Below are 20,192 nucleotides of genomic sequence, written 5' to 3' on the forward strand. Positions count from 1 at the left end.
TTAATTCACCATATATATACCTAAAAATTTGAGATTAAATCGAGTTTGGAGCCCTAAATCCATTAATTTTGCAAACACAACTGCTAAGGTATGAGCTTGTGTAATGTCGTGATGGAAAATAACTTTTTGTGGGCCAATCGTGGGTGTTTTTCTTGCAGCTCGGTTTTCACCCTGTCCAATAGGGATGAATAATATGCCCTTGTAATTGTTTTACTTTTTTCCAGATAGTCGATGAGGATTATTCCTTTCGAATCCTAAAAGACAGTCGCCACCAAGTTTAATAGAAATCTACCATAACGCATCTACGGCATAGGTTTGACTTCCTCCACGCCTTTTAATATTGACGTCATAGGAGATGAGTGGTTGCGTGTTTGTTCAAAACCTGTTTTTCCTGCCCAGCAGCTGGTACGATACATTAAATGGAAAATTCTAGCAAAAGTGACGTGATAGACTATAAGTGTTTGCGTTTTTTGCCCAACAGTAGGTACAATACATCTGATTGAAAATTCTAGCATGCCGGATTTGATGATGGTCCAACTTTGTATTTCTATTAACCTTGGTCGCCACAATCTTTCTGGCCGATTCGTCGATTCTAACGAATGCCAAACAGAAAGACATAGACTGATCGGGCTGAAAGTTAGTGTGTTTTTCTTCCAAAAGATGCTACTGACTAACATAATCTCAATACAACCCTCGTATGTACATGAAACATTGGGCTGTATGTATATATAACGTAAAGAAATCAATTGTGTTTTTTTTTCATATCTTGATTTTTGTCCAAGATGGTTATTATGTTGACGCACGATATATATATCTAATAAATTGTGATTAAATCAATTTATTTCGTCTTCAGTGAGGAAGAAAGAAATGAGGGATAAATGATATGGGTCCTAAAGAAGAGGACGATGATTGAGTTATGTCTTTATAAGGGGGATAAGGCTCAATCATTGAATTATTGGGTTTTTATCTTATTTATGTAGGTATGTACAATAATGCAGCAAATTGATTTTGCTGATTTCCATTTTTTTAAGTATTTTTTTACAAATACTCGTACATTGTATTTGTTCATCTCAAAATAGAGATGTGGTTTTAAGAGGCTCTGAACGCTCAAAGTATGTAAATGTATAAAGTTGTATTGTTGATATTGTTTTCTCAAAAAAAAAAAAATAATAATAACATGAAAAAAATATTAGCAGGGGTGTCTGCAGGGCCTGGGCTGGAGGGGCAGTAGCCCTATACCCAATTTTTCCAAAAAAATTAAATTTATATGAATAGTTAAGGATTTTTGAAATTTTAACTAAACAAATTTAATATATGACATTTTTTTGTGAATAACTTTGAATTTTTTTTTATTATTCCACAATTTTTTTTTGTATACAGCTCTGTAATTTACAAAAGTTTTCCGAAAAGTTTGATATTTTTGTGAATATTTATAGATTTTGAAATTCTTTTTTTAAAAATTTAATTTTTGGAATGTCGTTTCAAAATATTTTATATTTGAAATTTGATTTTTGAAAATTTATTTTTCAAATTTAAAAAGAAAAAATTTAATTTTTCAAATTGTTTTCTAACAAATTTAATTTTTCAAATTTCTTTCCAAAAAAATCCAAAAACCAAGCCCTTTCCAAAATATAATCCTGCGGACGTCCTTAATTTGAGTCAATTATATTTTATGTGTATTCAAATTTGAGGGATAAATTAAGATACCAAGAATTTTCTCTATATTTAAGAATCTTTATTTGAATTAAGACTTTTATTGCCCCTTATACGACCCTTTTCATATAAAAATCTATGAATATATTATTCGTCACTTTGATAAATGACTATTAATTTTAGCTTCTCTACGTACAACTTTCGGGATACCCAAAGGGCTAATAAGAATAATTTATTGAAAGAAATTAACAATAATTATTCGTCGAGGAATACAAATGTTTTCTGGACTCCATTTTGAAAAAAAAAATCATTTTTGCTTGCCTTAATGTTTTAAGGGGCTCCAAACACTCAAAGTATGTACATGTACAACGTTTTATCATTATCAAAAATAAATAGTAATATTTAACACTAGGATATTCCCGTTTTAATTATATTATTTTGAATTATTTTATAAATGCTTTAAATAAATCCAGAATTTAGTAAAACTTGTCGATAGACAACATAATAGTTAAAATTATTATCCTCCTTCAATCATAATGAAGATACATACAAAGACTAACTCGCCAATCATCTTCCTAACTCCCTTTTTTATTTTGTATTCAGTATACGTTCTCCCTTTTTCCGTATGTTCAATAATTTTTTTTTTTTGGATGTTAATTTATTTCAGTGCATTTTTGAATTCACAACCTGTACCTTAAAATAACATTTCAGACACGGAGAAAACGATCTTGTTTTATGAAAAAAATCAACTTATTAGCAAATAAACAAAGTTGCTCTCCAGAGTCCAGGAATCTGGTCTGATCAGAATGAAGCATTAGGTACGTAACTTAGAATTCTGAGCAACTTTTATTAATATCTAAAGTCAGAAACTGTCCACGTTTTTCAAATAAATACCCTAGAGCGTTTTTATTAGTAGGCATACAGCTATAATATTATCCATTGAATAAAAAGTTGTGCTGCTTAATATTGGCAAAATATCACAGTTTTCTATTTTTTCTACTCTCTGTATTAGTAGTAGGTATTTGATAGTTGGTAGATAATTTATGAGGTATTGAATCGAAAAGTTTATTAATAACAACATGTAAATAAAAGGCCGTACATACATGTAAATTTAATATACAAATGTATGTTACTAATTATATAATTGAACTCTAATATTTGTTATGAACTCGTAAATAACCAAGAAATCTATGTAGTTTTGTCTTACATAGTTTTCTTTTCTAAGTCAAAAATAACTGCTTAAGTATGTAAGTACTGACCTCATTTACTCACAAATTATGTCTATAGTAGGTATATGTACATGTTTACCAAGTGTCTTATTTAACGATCCATAAATCTCTGACATTTACTAAGAATATGCCTATGGAGGCATTTATCAGCCTTTTTTTTATTTATTAGAATCCATACATTAATTGGACAATATCACTCAATAAATTTAACCTATATTTTTGTTATTAATATTTTATTTTTCTTCAGCCTAGATGGGTTTTTTTATTGTGTTCAACAAATAATTGGTCCATAAAATATATATAAGAAGTCTGATAAAAAAAAACTGTTATTTCCTAATTCCGAATTCAATTATCAAATTATTATTTTTATTATGTTGGTACATATCTCCACAACGTTTGCTTTGTATGTTTTTTTTACGGATAAAAAGGTTAGACACTTTTTCCGTTCCATGATGGACTTCTACAACTACGGTTTGCTGCTGTTTTTAGAAGAATCTGCAGGACTTTAAGCGTTGTTTTGTCATTGCGGATGAAACGTGAATACATCACTACACCCCTGAAACCTAACAACAATCTAAACAATGGGTTATCTAGGGAAATCTATGCAAAAAAAGGTGAAGACCGTTCCTTTGGGCGGAAAAACATATGGCAACTAACTTTCGGGATTTGAAAATAATAATCCTCATAGACTATCTAGAAAAGGGTTAAACTATTACATGTGCATATTATTAATCGTTATAGGGTCGTTTGAAAACCGAGCTACAAGAAAAACGCCGACGATTGGCCCACAAAAAAGTCATTTTCTATCACGACAATGCACCAGCTCGCACATCAGCAGTTGTGGTCGCAAAATTAATGGAAATAGGGTTTCAACTCGTTTCACATCCTCCAGACTCCTTGGACCACTATTTGTTCTTCAATTTGAAGAAATGGCTGGGGAAAAAAAAAAATTATTCAAACGAGAAGGTAATTACAGAAACAAATAGCTATTTTTCAGACTTGAACAAATCCTATTGTTTGAAAGAGATGAACAAACTAGAGGAGTATTGGACAGAGTGTATAATCCTAAAAGGAGACTATGTTGAAAAATGAAAAAGGTTTACCCCAAACAATCAATTAGCTTTTATTTATGCTCGGACTTACCAAACGACCTTCGTATTGACATAAATGTTTTTATTTTTGTAAATAAAATCAACATAGGATGAAAATTCTTTAGAACCTTTTGAATGATTGTATATTCTTCAAAATTTAGCATTTTGTAGAAACTAACTATTTTAGAACAATCCTTCAAAAGTTACAAAAATATTTCCCCTAAATTGATTTTTTCTTTCCATTTTATTCAATAATAGAAAATTGATGAGCAGCTCTATAGATGTCTATCCTTTTTATCTGTCAAAAACTTACCAACAATGAATATTTGATGATATTGTCAACATATGTTGTTGACATGTATAACAACACTAAATAAATAATTTGATAATCGAATGAGAATGGAAAACAGAATTAGAAAATATTAGTTATTTTTTGTGATGAAAATATTCGTCAAATCTTTTTTCATTTCAATTTATAAACAAATAAATTTCATGGAATATTTTACTCGACCATGTTCCTCATTGTTAGATTAAATCATCCCCCCCCGCCTTTTTTTTTTGTAAGCACTGTGATATAACTTTCGTATGATTTGGTTGACAAAATTAAACTGAGAGTTATAGAAGCCCAAAATTTTTCAATCTACATTTCTGTTATATTTATTTATGCTTAAACTTTATAAGTATAATATTTGATACATTAGTTTTGGAATAATAGATAAGACAGAAACTATGTGAATATATTACTTATGACTTTCAGGTGTTTGCAAATGTTTTACTTGGATTTTAGAGGTGTTATCCGGAGAAAATCATTCATTTTTTATATACATATTTAAGAACTGTTAAAAAAATTCTCAATTATATGCGTAATAGAACGCTAATAAAGCTCAAATCAATTGTTGAAGTAGCCAATAGACTTTTGCAAAATACATTTTTGATATTTCTATTAATTGATATTTAGTATAATTTGTTTTCAATTCTAAATTGGTCGAAGATTATATTTGCATTTAATTTTGTCCAATTAGGTTTTATATTATTGAGTGCAATGATACTAAATGATTTATTTAGTGTAATAATTGTAACTTTTTTTAATTGCATTTTATTAACAGTCTTTTTTTCTTTTACAGAAAACGAAAATTACATTTTATCATAGATAAAAAGTGTGTTCTTTTCAATAATATTTTTAATTAAGTAGAGAGAAACATTGCCAAATTTTGCATCAAAGAAGTGATTAAGTATTCTTTTAAAATGCATATGCTGATAAGAATGACAAAAATTACTAACAACATTGAATGATATGATATTTAAGTTTAAAATCTACTGATCTTTAATAAATCAATAACAAAAAAAGCTGAGAATATTTAACCCTACCTATTATTATTCAATGTATATGATTAAAAAATATGACAATGAAAGATCGTGTTCTTTTTGAAATTGTAGCCAGAACAGGATTTTTAATTTTCCAAAGTTGTTATCAATGTTATTTTATTTTTAAAGAGATAACACCTAAGTGTAAAGTACTCATTAGTGCAAAGAAGACGAAGAGGGTAAACTGACGATTTGTTGTGGAGTTAAGTCCTTGTATGACTTAGAGTAAAACAGAGGATTGACATCAGAATAGTTCTTGCCGATTTCAATGAAGTGGGATTTGTGTTTATTTCCTTCATTTCATTACTACTTGCAGTTAATTTAATGAAATATCATGACAGCTAGGCAACTCTCCTCCCAAATAATCTTCAAATTATCAAGGTTGCCACGTTCATTTTCAGTTTCTTTTAAATTTACCTACCAGCAGGTCATATTACACAGGGGAACACTCATTTTGTACAAATGAATTCAATCCCAAAAATGAATTTATCTTTAAGCAGAAAATCCGAAACAGATCTTAGATTTTCTCTCAGTCATCTTAATTCTGAAATATCTGGAATTATAGTAATTCGGTACTATTATCGTTTAGAGTCATTTTTTACCCTTAAAACAATCCCCAAATTAAAAGTAGTATTAATAAAACTCATGTAAAAGTGTTTTTATTGATTCTGTATCTTGTTTTGAACTCGAAATATTCACATTTGTAGGCTGAAAAATGATGAAAAACGACATTATTCTAAATATACTTATAACTTATTCATAATACATAGTGATAAAGAATATCATAGCTTATACATATCATAGAAGAATATTCAATATATAATTTAAAAAAATATGTATAAAAAAAAATGCATCTGCAATGACTTTTCTTCAATTTTGTATCTTTTAAGTGATCCGATTTTGAAATATTAAAATGCTCTACTCATCATGAATGGATCGCTTTATTTTTTATACTTGTTCCTCATTTCCAAGGAAGGAGTCCACTCTACTCGATTAGGAGGTCTGGTAGTTTTCATTTGATGAAATCTCCTCACGTCGTCCCTCGTGGAATTTGTTATCAGAATTCGAACATCTCTTGAGATGGATGATGAATTTAGAAGTATCTACCTTCAATTATCTCGATCTTTGTTTTACGGGGCATGACATCATAAAAGCGGCATTGAAATCAGAAAAAAATATGATGATAATGTTGACTATTTGCTGGTACACCCCTATAAAAAATGGAACCACTTCAAAAATACTAAATGGATCAAAAATCATTTGAGATGCATATTATGTAAATATATCTTTTTTTTAAAGATAAACATTGAATATTTTTTTATAATTGAAGCTATGATATTCTTCATCACTATGCATTATTAATAAGTTATAAGGGTCTAAAGATTTTCGACTTTTTACAGCTTAAAAATGAAAATGTATCAAGTTCAAAACAAGATACATAATCAATAAAAACACTTTTTTAAATGTAATATTAATTATAAATTTAATATAGGGATTATTTTAAGGGTAAAAAATAAATATGAACGATAACTGTCCTGAATGACTATAATCCTACATATTTCAGAATTCAGATGACTGAGAGAAAAACTGAGATCATCTTTGGTTTCTGCGCTCATAGATAAATTTGATTCTTATCTTCAATTCATTTTTAGAAAATTCTACCTCCCCCTAATTTTTCCCCTGTGTTATTTTAATCTATGATTCGAGGAGACTTTTTTATTATTCATTGATATGTCTGTCACCTCTTTTCTTATGAATACCTACTCAATAATTGAATGAACACAAAAAGATTCAACAACTGCTCATAATGGCCAGTACTACATTACGTGAAATAAATAAAATATATCTAGTCATTAAAACACCTACAAAACATAAATAAAGAAAACTGCTTATAAATATATAGATATAAAAAATATGTTCGAATAGAAAGAAATATTTTTGTTATAGACGACTAAAGTAAAATTTATTATATTATAACAAAATAAATAAATGCTTAATGAAAATTAATGAATCTAAGAACAAACTATGTAGTAAAAATAGGTAGGTATACCTATTATCTTCATACATTTAGATACATGGATACTATAAAATAGTACGTATACTATACTGTCATTAATATAAGTAATGGTGAAAAAAATAATGATTCAAATTCTTCATAGAAAATTAGTTTCCTAGGATAAATTAGAATTAATACTATTTTTAGACTAACAGTAAAATAAGTCAAATAACCATGCAAAGATTAAAGGAAATATTTTATCAATATACACCATGCCTTTGTGGATTGCAGGGCTGTCAAATTTCTTCAAAGATTTGTCGTCATCAAGGTTAAAGAAATACAAGATTATACCATAACGCATGTACGACTGATGTTTGACTTCCACCACACCTTTTAATATGGACGTCATGTTGTATGATTGGTTGCAGGTTTTGTCAAAATCTGTTCTTTCTTACCCAGCAGTCGGTACGATACATCAAGTTGAAAATTCTAGGAAGCCAGATTATATGATGGTCTAACATTGTATTTCTATAAAATTTGGTCCCAATCTACATCAGGTGTTTGGAAAATAGACCTTTGAATTTAATGCAAGCTTCTATAACCTTTGATTATTTAAAAGGAAGAAACAATCTTCATAGAAGTTTAGAGAAATTGAGTTTGCTTTGTTAATCTCTAAGGCATTCATTTCTGGAAAGATTACATCCTATGAGCCAATATACCCTTACGAACTTAGAACAGTTTTTGTGGCCCCCCACCCTAGATATACCACCCTTTCCTTGAAAATCCCCAATGCTGATGCCACGTCCTGGATCCCGGTGTCAAATGAAGTTAAATTCTATCCAATTATATCACTCCAACATAAGAAGTTACTAAAGTTAATCCTCAGACGTTTTAGGATTTCTAACCCGTACTCTTAATTGCTTGTAGTTATTTTTGTTTCAATTATTTTTAACTAATAAGCTTTATAGGCTATTTTGTGTTTGTATTTTTCATTTGGTCTTTTAATATAAATTTTTGAAAGTTCTTCTATGAAGCAATAACTTTAAACTATAATGTTTATTTATGTATACTTATTTACATAATTGCTTTGTACATATAAAATAAAGGTGAATCAATAAAGAATTTTTAGCTAATTCTTAATTCAACTTCCATTTTGTAGCATTCTTTCGAGTTGAGGGGAGTCCATAAATTAGAAATGGAAGAAATAAGAGATATAATACATTAAGGGGCAGTGAATAAGTCTTGCACGCACCCTTCACACTCCAATCACATTTATATCCTTTCTGGAAAAAGATGGAAACACAAAGAGTTGAAGATTGCAACTTAGACCCCAAGACAACTTGGACATCGTCAAACAGCTCAATCTACTGTGTTTATAAATATAAATGGATACAGCACTGTTGGGGGGAGGGGAGAGGTAAGACATATTATGGAGTGTTTTACGAATCTTCTTAATGACCTCAAACATAACCACCTTAGTTCAGAATTCAATCCGCTTCACTACACCATCCTGTGGTAAGTAGAGTAAAAAACTTGCCGAGTCCGCCAAAGCAACATTGACGTCCTTAGGTCCTCAGTGAATAAGGAATTGGAAGAAAATGAACGTAGCTAAATCGTAAATGTTCCCAAAACCTGCAAAGTACAAGAAATGACACTACTGACAAATATCGAGGTTATGTTTAGTTAGTAGTATCTCTTGGAAGAACACACACCAAATTTTAGCCAGATCTGTCTTTTTTTTTTCTGTTTGACATTCGTTTGAATCGAGGAATTGGCTGGAAAGATTATGGTGACTGTCTTTTGGATTTGCAAGGAATAATCCTCATTCACTTCCTGGAAAAGTGTGAAAATATTACAAGTGCATGTTATTCACCGTCACTGGAGCGTTTGAAAACTGAGCTACAAGAAAAAACACCCACGATTGGCTCACAAAAAAAGTACATTTCTATCACGATAATTCACCAGCGCACAACTCAGTAATTGTGGAAATAGGATTCCAACTCGAGATATTGACAGCACTAGCAATCTCATGCACTTCCACTCTTCTGTCATCCATCATTATTTCATGGATTTTATCAATGATTCCTGGAGTAATAACTTAACAGGACGTTCAGCGTCACTCGTGTCCCACTTCGAAGATTTTGAAACCACTTATCAGCTGTTTCAATCGAAGATGCAGACTCCCCAAAATGTTTATCAAGCTTCTTTTTTTTCTTTTGAGGCGTTTTGTCTTTCATAAAGTAATGTTGAATCAACACACGATTTTTTTCCCGTCCATTTTTCGAATATCACTCTACTTCCTCGATTCAAAGGAATGGCAAACAGAAAGAAATATACCTATCTTGCTGAAATTTAGTGTTTTTTCCGTAAGAAACCTAAGCATATCTCGATAAACGACAGTAGTGCCATTTCTCCGACTTTTCAAACGACCTTCGGATGTTAAATAAATCTCTCTTCGATATCTACCATGTTAGAATTCATTTGAAGGGGGTGCAATAATTATTCACCATAAATTTTGATTGATTAAAAGGTCTCTTAGGGCAGCAGTGCACGAAATTCAAAGCATCGGATGAGTATGGTTATAACAATAAAGGCAACTATATTAAATATGAACTCGACTCGTTCTTTTTTTCTCTGTGAAAATCGACTCACCATTTGAGCCAAGTCGATAATTGTTCTAGTGGATATATCACTACCATTTTAAATAATCAAAGTTCATTTTAGCTAATTTTGGATCGATTGAATTCAAATTACGTTATATCCATTGATATATGTAAATAAAAATAATCGTATTTCTTTTTTGATGCATCAATGTCTACACTTCAAGTCTGGGTCAAGTTGAAATTTGATTCACACACCACTTAGAAAATATATTTATATTGATCTTATTATTTAAAATAAACAATTAAATGAATATATATGACTTTTCATTTGCATCCAATAAAAAATGCCTTATGAAGGCAGGAAATAATTTTCAAAAGATTTGAATAGTCTTAAATGATTATTAAAAAATATGTAATATATATCTTTCCTTCAGATATACTGTCCGGTGTTATAATTATTTTAAACTTATATAAGATATACAATCAACAAAATAAAATCTCTAAACGTTCACTGACAATCTTTAAAATTTTAAATATAATGTGTATATTCTTGATATCGTGCGCGAAAAATTGCCATGGAGAAAATTGCCAGTAGAAGATTGCCATGGGGGAAAATTATCAGTTAGGAAAATGGACCACCCAAGAAAATTGCCTGTATTTCAACTTCATGATAATAATAACACATTATAAATTCGCTTAATGTTATTTGTTAATTATAAATAGCTAAACATATTTGGTTGTTCCAGTGTGAATTAAATTTTTGGAAAAAATCAAATACTAAATTGTCTTTTAAAAAAACAATATTTCCTTATTTTTTTTTTGGGGGGAGGTTGCTACAGCCCTTTCAGCTAAATCCCTGCAGACGCCAATATTTATTCAAAACCTTAAGTACCTTCTGGAGTGCCTCAAAGTATCCCAAGGGGTACGCATCCCCCCATTTGCGAACCACTGGTCTATAGGACGTGAAAATACAATTATAGATTAAACTTTAAATCCACAAAAATGACTAACGTAAGGTAAAAATACAAATGTTTAAAAAAAACTTTCGAATGTTTCTTTCATAAAAATGATAAAATGAATATAGTCAATACTTAATATTTTCATCTTTTTGATTTCTGTGACAATGTGTATCAAAGATCATCTTGTTTAAAACGGTCATATAATTTTTTCGCGATGAAAACGACTACTTTTTCAAATTTTGAGAAAGTAAACTCCATCAAAATAATAAATAACTAAATATACAGAATTTGGTAATTTTAAGCAGTAACATGAATATTCTTTTTTAGTTAATAGCGTCAAAATAATATTGTTTTTATATAACTTTGAGAACTTTATATCATATTTACTCCAGAACAAAAACTGTACATTCTGAAGCTAAAATATTTTGTAGCTAATACATTCAAAGCTCAAATTTGGTTCATTTTTGCAGATGGTAAAAGGTATTCTCCAAGTTAAAGGTATATTTCAAATCATTCAAAAGAGTCTTCCTTTGTACATAATACTTATATACTAGAAAATTCTTGGGCTTGCTTTAGTTAATAAAAGGCTTGTCAAACATCTTCAAAAGCTTCCCCTTGTAACTATACACATAGAGCCCGTTTTTTGGAAGTGTTTTCCCAGCTGTACATGCCCTCGAAAATATCCACATTTTCAGTGGCATAGCCAGACTGAAAGATAATTCTTTTAGCCTAATAATGACATCATGCATTAAAAAAATCGTTTTAATAGTGCTTATTGATCGTAGCTAGTTCCGTTATAAGTATTTTGATTCTGATGTCACTAAAGGGAGGGAAATATTAGTATCTTAGGGTTTCAAATAAAAGTTTCCGTAACAAAGAAGATTTGACATAATTTGTGGACCCTCAAATCATCGTCTTTAATTCTCCCTACTCATCCTCATAAGGAGATGGAAAAGTGACTTCGAATGTGGAACCTTTTCCAATATTTTGGAGCATTAATAGTTCCCCTTTGTGCATTCAAAAAATAATAGCGATTATGTATTTTTATTGGCTTGGAATTTTCAAGTTAGGGCTTTTTTAGGCTTCACAATAAAGGCTTGAGCTCTGGAAAAAAAAATTATACAATACTTTTAATAGTTTTAGTTTCAAAGTATTTATTCTCTGTCCAGTAGCGTTACTATAGACATATTACGTATCCAGCTTCATATATGAATTGACCTAGAATATTCTGAGAATTGAATTGAGAGAAAAAAAAACAATATAGAGAGAAGCAATGGGATAACCGACCACTTACAAGGGAGAGCCCATTAATTATTTATATGAACATTCAAGTGGAACACGAAGAAAAAAAAGTATATAGCAAGAGTGAAAACACAGAGACAGAAATCTTTTTATTTTTTTATAAGAAATAAACTAACCATTGTTCCTTGTTCATCGCTAATTCATGTATAAGGCGTAATTAACCAATATTATTGATTACATTTGGAGTTTGAAATCCGTGTATCATTTTAAAATCAATAAAGTAATTTTTAATGACTATATATGAGTATCAATTATGATCTTTTAAACACCTGCGTTATTCGCCTTAGAAGATGTAAATAAAAGAAAAAAATATAGTAAAATTTTGTATTTCAAATGTTTTTCCAAAAAGTTTAACTTTTTGAGAAAAGCTGTAGATTTTTGAAATTTTTCCGAAAAATTCATTTTTCGAGAATATTTATAGATTTTGAATTTTTTTTCCAAAAAAGTTACTTTTTTTCTAATTTTTTTCCCCATTATTTCCTTTTATGAGAAGAAATTGTGAGTTTTTTAATTTTTTTTCAAAAATTAAATTTTTTGTGAATAGCTGTCGATCTTTGAAATTTTTTTCGAAAAAACTTTATATTTAAAATTTTATTTTTGAAATTAAAAAAAATAAATCCCAAAACATGCCCCTAGCCCCGAAATATAACCCTGCAGACGCCCCTGCTTAATTTTTTACGTGCATAGTTAGAGTGGTAAAAAATATCAACTTAACGCGTGCAAGTTGTTTTTACTAATTAGTAAAATTTGTAATCTAGAGTAAGAGATTTTTATTAAATTTTCCAGAGCTGTTATAATTATTATTTTGCTATTCTTGAAGAGAGCAAAAAACATAATAAATGAATTATTGTAAAAAATTCAAATTTTATTTTTGAACTGTTTGACAAAATATTTTAAAATCGACAACATAATTTTAGTCATTTATAACAACGTCATGACAGATAAGCTGCTCTACCTCAAAATCTTTTCAAATTGTTAGTTTGAGCAGTTTAATTTTCAATTTTTTTGTTTATATGCCAAAAAATGCGAATTATTTTCATGTTTAGTCATAATATCATTTTTTAGAATGCGAGGAATCATTTTGTTGAGAGCTGTATTAAAATGAGTTAAAGAAAATCTACCTAGAAATAAAGCTGCTAAATAATAACAGCACCTTAATAACTAGTTATGATTAATGATTATACTATAATTAGAAAATATTACCTATAGTTGTTTATCAATAGCAGAACTTCCAGTATCTATTCATTTACATATCTTTGATATAAATATATTTCATTCAACGAGTATTCTGCTAGTAATACACATCTTCCTGTGTAGAAAGCCCCATCATATTTCTTTATTCCAAGCGTTAAAGGCCAATCAATCCATTTGCAGCCTTTGACACATAAACTAAAGATTTCTCTCCCACCAATAATTATTATTTAATCTAATTCTTATTTTTTTTAGGAAAGCATTTAATAATAATCACAAGAGCATATAAAATTATTTTTGACAAAAAGTGTAAAAATGCCAAACATGTCTAAATATAAATAAAATAAAGAAACTTTATTATATTCTTTTTTAGAGTTATTCGACATCAATTCACTTTGCTTTAATAACATAGAAAAAGATTTAAATAATAGTAAATCCTAGTATGATAAAAATAAAACGAAAATTAACGTAGTCACCCTGACAGTTTGCTTTTAACAAAGACATTTAATTTTCGAAATTTTTTAGAATAACTACGGATTTTTAAATATTTTGTTAACAGTTGTGGATTTTTGAAATTTACTTTTTTTTAACAGTTGCAAATTTTGGAAATGTTTCTTTTTTTTTTTTGCATAGTTGGAAATTTTTGGATGTTTCTTAAAATTAATTTTTGAAATTTTTTCTTTAAAGTTGGGGATTTTTGAAATATGATTTTTTGTGAATAGTTGAAAACTTTTTTTAAATGTTTTTTTACAAAAATGTAATTTTTGAATTTAAAAAAAAAAAAAAATCAAAAAATTATCACAAAATTAATCAATAGTCGCTCATCACACAGTACTTCTTCATTAAGAAACCATAGAATCAATACCTTTAAAATGAACTAAATCAATAAATTATTTTAACATTATATAAGTATATACATATATAGTCTTGTTCATTTCTGAAATCATGAAATGAAGCTCATCAATCTACACTCAGTATTTTAAAGTTTATTTTTAAATAAATTAAAAGATATATCATCTTTAATGGATGATAGAAACTTATTACTTCAGATATTAGTTTGAAGGAGAAATTTCTTCTTTTGATAATTTAAGTCTCCTGTTCCTTCCTGGAATGTCATTGATTTGGGAAAAACTATATCCCTCATTACATTAAGAGTGTTCTGCTTTCTCTCAATGTCTTATTTTCATCGAATCATAGACACAATGATTGTAGATAATAGGCTAAATCAAAGTATGTTTTGTTATTTTAAAAAACTGAATTGAATCATTAACCTCACTTCCGAAATGAATTTCTTAAAAGTATAATTTCTACATGGATAATAAATTAATGAATGGAAAAATTATCTTCATGGACTTATAATGAAACATATTTTAATCTTGAACAATTTCCCTATCAGAAAAATTCATTGACTAAACGAAAAAAATGGATCATTTATGTAGAAATAAACGCGGAGTGTGAAAAGTATTATGTAACTTAGATAGAAATTTTAAAGAATTGTCAATAATCAAAATATATGAAAGTATTAAAGATTATCTTAAAATGCTTAAAATTTATCCATTATGATATTTTATATATAACGTCTACAATTTAATAGTAAAAAATATTGTGTTTCTAATTTTACTAATCAATTCTCCAGAAGCTGAAGGCTTAGAAAATATTTAAAATGTTTCAAATGCAATTATTAAATGAAACCAATATGTACTACGATGTCATATAAGTTTTTCAATTGTTTTATGAAGAAAAAAGATTAATCGGATCAGAGTAGTCATTTAAGAAATAGCAAAAGACAATCCTCATTCAAGAAGAACTTTGAAGTTATTTTCTTTGACAAAATAAGTAGAATACTTGAATGGCTTCCGTAATAATTATGTATACTCATTGTATGTTTCAAATTATTTTTTTATATATTTATAAAAAAATGAATGAAACAAGAGATGAAAATAGCGCATATGCTGAATTTTAGACAAATTAGAATTTCAGATAAGAAAAAACATTCTTGATTGATATACATGACGCCTCTTTCCCTGTTAGTCTATTTAGGTGTAACCATGTCTTGTCTTCCCTTATTTGCTTTCAACTTCTATGGTAAGAAGAACGAAAAAGAAAAGGTACGACAAAACAGGGGTAAACCTTATTTGTATTGTGTTCTTCGTTTGACGTCCTCAGTAATGTGTAAGACTAGATAGCTCTGTATTTACATAAATTATATGCCAAGGAGGAAATGATCATATCAAGTTACAAGATGGGCCCACAAATAATTTCTTAAGCAGATCTATATTCAATGAAGCGGACTCTAATTCTAGGAGGGGAGAAAGGTGTGAACAGGATTGTATTTGAGGGTTGACTAGTTTGTGAAGACAGTAATTTATTTAACATTTATCTTCTTATTAACCTTTCTTGCAGGTACAGGTCTACCAGACAAATTTAAAAATAAACGATGATTAAGTACAATAATTTAGAATGTGGTCACAATTCTGCTGTTTTAATTATGTTGATATTTATATTTTGTTTGAAAGGAGCACGCCCTCCTAATAGTTAATTTAGTTCACTATCGTTTAAAAAACTTTAATTATGTAACATTTGTTATGAACTGAGTAAAACCCCAAAAATAAAACAGATTTATTTACACAATAAACAATTGAACGATCATAATAAATACGTCATATAAAATCTGTATCTTTTTTTAAAAACTATTTAATCCATTTTGTACTTATAAATATTAATTAAAATGGTAAAAATCATGCTGTAAATGTAAGATATTGTAAAGAAAAAGTTAAGTAAAGAAACAGAAATTCCTTAAATTTAGGGCGCTGCATCCCCTATATCCCCACCTCTTGCCCATGCACTTGACTTATGAACAACTTTTAAAAAATTCTTTCAAAATTTCAAGTACCCCCTGGTTTGCCTCCCAGTACCCCAAAGGGTAAGGGTACCCCCAGTTAGGATACACTGACTTGAAAGAACAAGAAAACACGCACTAAAATTATTTCTAAATAAGTTGTGACGTAAAATCATTCACACCTTGTTTAACATTTTCAAATTAATTCATTTTTTCAAAATGTTACAATATTTTTTACATCCCCCTATCATTATGAGACTGCAAAAATCGGTTCATTACAATCAAATTTCTATGGAGAGATGTACAACTTCATTCAGAGTGTATACTGTCGTTTCATGAACCTTTATTTAAAACTATATGTATCTTAAGCATGTTTGTATTGAATTAAATAGGATTATGGAGTAGGTCGGATACTGAAAAGATATTTTAACCAATATTTAAATCCCTTTTTTTTGTATAGATATTATATTTTATGCTCTGTAGTCAAAGGGAGATAAAATGATTAAGTGTATAATGTAATTTGTTAAAAATAAAAAATACTTGAAATAATCTTAGAACCAAAAGTTGATATTTAAATTTCAAAAAATGATATCTGTTCAAATAATGATCAATTTATACATTTTTTGAATTTAAACAATAATTATAATTTGAACATATATTTATTCCTTTAAAAAAAAAGTCTCTTTGATCATATCGATCTATATTTAGATTACATCTTCTTTCACGAAAAAGTATAAAAAGATATGAATGTATATATATATATATATACTAGAAAAAAGAAGAATTTTCAAACAATTCATCAGATGTGATGATTGCTTTATCATTTTGGGTTATATTTCATTTTATTTGACAATAAAAAACAACAAAAAGTTTCTCAAAGGAATACAATGTATAAACCAAAGTTGGTAAATACATGCTTGCTCCTTATAACTGAGAAAAAGTACTAATAATGGATTAGGTAATTTAGAACTTTTTGTTTTATCAATTAGGTGTGAAAACACACGTTGAAATTGCCTATTGAAAGAAAAAATAGTGTTTAGAAACATCGTTGTTTAAGGTTTATTAAATAATCAAAGGGGCGTCCGCAGGCTGTTTTTTTCTTCTTTTTTTTGAGGGGGGAGGCTTGGTTTTCTTTATTCATAAAATATTAAATTTTTGGAATTTTTTTCAAAAATCTTTAATTATTCACTGAGAATTAAATTTTTGGAAAAAAATTTCAAAATTTTAATTTCAAATATTAACTTTTCCGGAAAACTTTTTAGAAAAGTAATTTCAAATATTACATTTTTTGGAAAGAAATTTAAAAAATCCATAGCTATACACAAAAAAATAAATTTCAAATTTTATAGAAAAAAATTGAAAAAACCCAAAGCTATTTATATAAATCAAATTTTTTGACAAAAAAATATGAAAAATTAATGTTTTTGAAAAAAAAATTGAAAAACTAAATTAAATTTCAAATATTAAACTTTTTTAAAAGTAAATTCAAGTATTACACTTATGTATTATTTTATATGGATTTCTTTTTGAAAATTTTTTTCTTGTAAAAAGCAAAAAATCCTTAATTTGGGGGTCTACAGCTCCTCCAGCCCTCCCCTTGGGGACGCCCCTGAATCATGGTAGGTAGATGGACTATTTATAAATGGTTGGGCCTTTGTTGGTCCTTAAAATAACCCTCCACGTTTAGCTTTGAAGTCTGAACCTTTCATATGATGAATTTATCTATAATACCTTGAAGTTGTGCATGGATACTTTGCTAAAACACTTTTGCCGAATAGATAGTTTGCCAGAGGGACACATTGCCAAAAAAAATAATAAATTTATTTTATGACGATTTATACTCCAATACTTTGCAATTCGTGGCAATGATTAAACATTTATCCTTTAAAATTGAAGTGCAATGAATTGAAGTCATAATTACAATAATGTAATATTAATTAGTTAATTAATCATTAAATCATTTCATTTTGAGGGTGCTTCAACTTCTATTAGAACCGTTGTAACGAAAATCATGACAATCACCCAATAAATCACAGCGTAACCTTCCCAACAGTATATTTTATTGTCCGCTGTTGATGTATGGATTTATTGGGGGAATATATTCTCCTTTTGCTGTATTTGTGTAGTATAATTTTTTTGCCCAATTTCAAACTCATTTTGAGAATTAAAAAGTCTACACTTCATCATTGCAATTCTCAGGAAATAATTAAACATTTTACATTTAAGACTAGGAGTAATTTGAATGGACATCATTAGAACATAGTATTGCAGCATAAATCATCATTAAATATATCTTTTATTTTTTTCTGCAAAGTGGTCCTTCGGCAAAAAGTTTTTTGGCAAAGGATACTAGAATCCCTTAGACTTATTATAAATATTTATAGTGAGTTATTAGGCAAAGACAACCCTATCCAATCTCCTTTCTTTAGGTATTCATGATTTTCCAATATGTTTTTATTTTAAATATCTATTAGTTTTATTTTAATTCTAAATATTTCTTACATTTGATCTGGATTTTGTTATGGAGATGAATCTGGGTCTTCTGTGACTATCAATCCCTTTCTTCCTTCTTTTTTTATTTATATCCAGATGAATTTGCACAATAAACAGTAATAAAAACGATAACAATAACAATTAAAACAATATTAACAGCAACAAATTAAGCCAAATATGGATTAACACAGCTTTTGATGGAATGCCATAAAAAACTAAGTTGTAAGGAAATTCGTTCGAAAAAAAGGGACGATGTTCCTTCTCTTCATTCACCGGCTTACAATACAAGTTATATACATACATACATACATATATGTATAATGCCATGTGACGTCGAATAATTTTGAAAGGGGGGGAACCCCTTAGTTGTTTTTTTTTCTCATGGCAAACGGAAAGCCTTCCCTCACTCCCTCCCTTGAAAGCAAGCAAGCACGCTCTGTTTTTATTTTATGTATGTGTGTTTTTTTAAAGGAAGGCTACAATTTGACTCTAATAAGGGGACTCTTTCTGTAATGTATTCAGCAAGTACAGGTCTATCGTCAAGGTGAAGGAATTATAGAATTATTACATACATATATGGACATAATATTTGTAAAAAAAATAAAAGTCCAAAGGAAAAGTATTGGTTAATGCTCAATAATGCCAAAAATGAGTATCTACTTTCTTTATCCCTGACTTATCCATGAACTTACGATGAGGTTTAATATAAAAACATATAAGAAATGAGAAAGTACCTAAAAAATAAACCATATATAATTATTTATGAATCTTTAATTTGGTGATTTTTAGGGATACTTTTTTTCTAGACAACAAATTGTACTTTTTCTAAAATATTTAATTTACATATTCTATGCTAGGAGTACTTGTCAAGAACTAATCACGGATCTGTGATAGTAGTTTTTCCTATAAAATATGGGTTTCGAGAATTTTATAACTGCAATTTTTACGATTTTTATAGGTTTGAAGCAACTTTTGAGTATGAAAAAAAAAAAAAAAAAAATCAATAATTGATATAAAAGACAGTTTTAATCTTAATTTCAAATATGTGCTTATATTTATTATTCGATTATCCAATCTTGAAAAGCATTAAATTAAAAAGTTAAAAGATCCCAGTATTTTAAGGATCTTGGTTGGAAAATGATAATGTATTTAAATGTTGCTTATACGCCAAGTACACTTATTTGAAGTGTGACTAATCAGAGCTGTTTGTACAAAAGTGTAGTTTGGTAGAATAAGTTTTTTTTTTAAGCAAAAATTTATAGATGTTAATTACATAAATATTTTTAAAAGAAAAAGAAAAAATATATATTCAAATATTAATCGTCAAAAAATGAAATTTTATATATTATAACTTTCATGGGATAATTGTTTTTTTTTTCATACTTTAAAAGGGAAATAATATTCAAAAACTTCAAATAAAAAATCAGATTATGGATGATATAACTAGTAATTGATTGACGAAGCTCAATGT

At 28.4% G+C, this 20,192-nt stretch overlaps 1 protein-coding gene across 3 annotated transcripts in view; it reads right to left on the reverse strand.

The window, feature by feature from the left end:
* Positions 1–19,159, reverse strand: part of LOC121118947 (agrin) — a 131,973-nt gene extending 112,814 nt beyond the window's left edge. For all 3 annotated transcript variants that reach the window (XM_040713559.2, XM_040713558.2, XM_071888224.1), the window contains exon 1: positions 18,731–19,159. The gene's annotated coding sequence lies outside the window, so the exon portion shown is untranslated. The remainder of the gene's footprint in view (positions 1–18,730) is intronic.
* Positions 19,160–20,192: the final 1,033 nt, after the last annotated feature.

This window comes from Lepeophtheirus salmonis, chromosome 5 (assembly GCF_016086655.4).
Source record: "Lepeophtheirus salmonis chromosome 5, UVic_Lsal_1.4, whole genome shotgun sequence".
Classification (NCBI taxonomy): Eukaryota; Metazoa; Arthropoda; class Copepoda; order Siphonostomatoida; family Caligidae; genus Lepeophtheirus; species Lepeophtheirus salmonis.